The sequence below is a fragment of the Delphinapterus leucas genome, chromosome 11 (assembly GCF_059928025.1).
Source record: "Delphinapterus leucas isolate spDelLeu-1000000601 "Yukka" chromosome 11, BTC_Dleu_Yukka2, whole genome shotgun sequence".
Lineage (NCBI taxonomy): Eukaryota > Metazoa > Chordata > Mammalia > Artiodactyla > Monodontidae > Delphinapterus > Delphinapterus leucas.
Window position 1 is genome coordinate 49429515 of NC_143139.1, and position 2455 is coordinate 49431969.

Below are 2455 nucleotides of genomic sequence, written 5' to 3' on the forward strand. Positions count from 1 at the left end.
ATGGCCCGATCCCCCAGGTGCGGGGACTCCATCTGCGCGGCTCCGCCAGACTATTTACAGCCGAGGTTCGGCCGGTGATTGCTGGCATGGAAAACTCATTTCTCAGCCCGGTTTTTATTTACACTCTTATTAAGGAGCCTTCACTCACGTCTGAATGGCAGAGAGTGGCCGCGGCGGGAGTTGGCCTTGGGCCAGGCAGCCAGTCTCGGGACGGGTGAGCCCCCTGGGCCGCCCTCGCCGGCGACCTTCCGCCCAGAGCGCGCGGTGGGCCCGGGGACAAAGGTGCCAGAAGCTGGGGCACAAGAACCTCAGCGGCTCACCACCCTGGAAAAGTTCAGTGGTTTTGTCTGGATTTCCCCCTTGCACTGTTAGCTGGTTCCCCGCCGAGCTCTTTGCAAACGTGGAACGTGAGAAAATAGGAGAGTGCTGTGCTTTAACCCCCATCCAAAACCCTAGGTCAATATTTCGTCCTCCCCCAGGTCCTTCTGCACCCGCCCAAGCCCTCCCTGCCAGGTGTAGCCCACGCATCCAGCGGGGATGGACTCGCAGGAACAACCCCCAGGAGGGAAACTTCTTGGCTGTTCTTTCCGTTGGCACCGCCTAAAACCCGAGCAGACCGGCGCGTGTGCTTGCGCGCCTTCAAGTCCTGAAAACCTGCCAGCAGCCTAGGCACATCTGGGGCTCCTTACCATGCATATTCATGCCCGAGAGCAGTAAAACCCAGGTCAGCTGCTTGGAGACAATGAACTGTGTTCTTAAAGGCTGACCAAGCCCGAGAATTCAATAAAATGACGACAGGGCAAGCCCCTCTCTGTGTCCTGTGCAAAGCGTCATAAAACTTGAGGCAATTTTTTCCCCCTAAAAGGGACAGAGGAAACAGGCAGCAGTGTTGCTAGGGGTCAGTTTCTACGGTTTTCCCCTTGGCTCTAGAAATCATGATTTCTACTCCCTTTCCTAGTGCCCTCAAGCTCCGGAAGAGTGGGTAGTGTGTTCATATTCCTTTCTTCTGCATACGATCCCTCTTGGTTTAACATGTTCCCCTTCCCTTCCTCTAATCCTCTTCCCATCTGAGGGCATCACTCTTAACCCCTTTCTTCCCAGAAAAGAGTGGATCCTCTTCTGCCCTCCTGTCGCTTTCCTCAGAAACTCCCCTTTCCATTTGCCTGGTAGCTCAGGGGCAGTCACTCTCCTGGGCTAGGGTGGCACTGGGAAGAGGACATCAGACCATGCCACCCCACAGCCTCCCGCAGGCCTGCAGTCCAGTGAGGGGCACCGTTATGGGCTGAATTGTGTCTCCCGAAAAATCACTTGTTAATCCAAGGTCACACTACCTCAGAATGTGACTGTATTTGGAGATAGAGCCTTTAAAGAGGTAATTAAGGTAAAATGAGGTCACGCGGGTGGGGCCTAGTCCGATATGACTGGTGTCCTTATAGGAGGAAATGTGGACAAGGAGACGCCAGGGACGCATGCACACAGGCAAAAGACTACGTGAGGACAGCAAAAAAGGCCAAGCCAAGGAGAGAGGCCTCGGGAGAAACCAAACCTGCCAACACCTTGACGGTGGACCTCTGGCTTCCAGAATTGTGAGAAAATAATTTCTTTTGTTTGAGCCACCCAATCTGTGGTGTTTGTTTTGTTATGGCAGCCGTAGCAAACTAACAGAGGCACTAAGGAAGCCTGCCTGCAACATTCCTGTGGCTCTCCCTCCTCCTCCAGGACTTGAAAACTCTCTCCCTCAGGATGGCGTTGGCCTGGCACGACTTTCTTTTTGTTATGTTCCAGGTGATCTTCTTTTTTGATAAGAAACTAACCAGCGAAATTTCTCTGTTGGTGGAGCTTTATTTGTGCCCCTACTGTTTAATTTTCAGTTTTGTCCTGTGTAGGTTTTACAGATAAAATACAGGACATCCATTTAAATTTGAATTTCAGAGGAACACCAAATAATTATACAAGTATGTCCAAAATAGTGCATGGGACATACTTATATTTAAAAAGATTCTTTATCTGAAATTTAGATTTAACTAGATGTCTTATACTGTTTGTTTATTTGTGAAATCTGCCAACGCTAGTTCTGGTGTGTGTGTCCTTAATATCTTTACATAGTGGTTCTCACATTAGAATCAACTGGAGATCATTTCAAAAATACTAATGGCTGGGTCCCTCCCTGGGGGGATTCAGATTTAATTGGTTTGAGGACTTTTATTTAAGCTCCCAGGTGATTTTAGTATGCAGGCAGGGACTAAAATCCCTGCAGAAAGAGATAGGTATTAACTAATTAAATGTTCATGGCTACTGCATTGTTGGATTTAGGTTCCCTTAAGCTTAAATTCTTTGGGTTTTGTTCTATTAAAAATGTCATCTTATCACTCTTATTGCTAAGCCCAGAGGCAAAGGTCAAAGTGGATCATCGAAAAATGCCCTGTTAGTATGTGAAATGGTTTTCTTATTTCAG

The 2455-nt window shown here is 48.8% G+C and overlaps 1 protein-coding gene across 8 annotated transcripts in view; it reads left to right on the forward strand.

Moving 5' to 3' along the window:
- MON2 (MON2 regulator of endosome-to-Golgi trafficking) overlaps positions 1 to 2455 on the forward strand; it is a 200508-nt gene that overhangs the window by 151481 nt on the left and 46572 nt on the right. For 5 of the 8 annotated variants that reach the window (XM_089919982.1, XM_089919985.1, XM_089919983.1 and 2 more), the window contains one exon: positions 1437 to 1586. The exons of 2 other annotated variants lie outside the window; for them this stretch is intronic. The gene's annotated coding sequence lies outside the window, so the exon portion shown is untranslated. Of the gene's footprint in view, positions 1 to 1436; positions 1786 to 2455 lie in introns of all 8 variants that reach the window. One more of the 8 variants, XM_089919984.1, reaches the window with a different exon arrangement.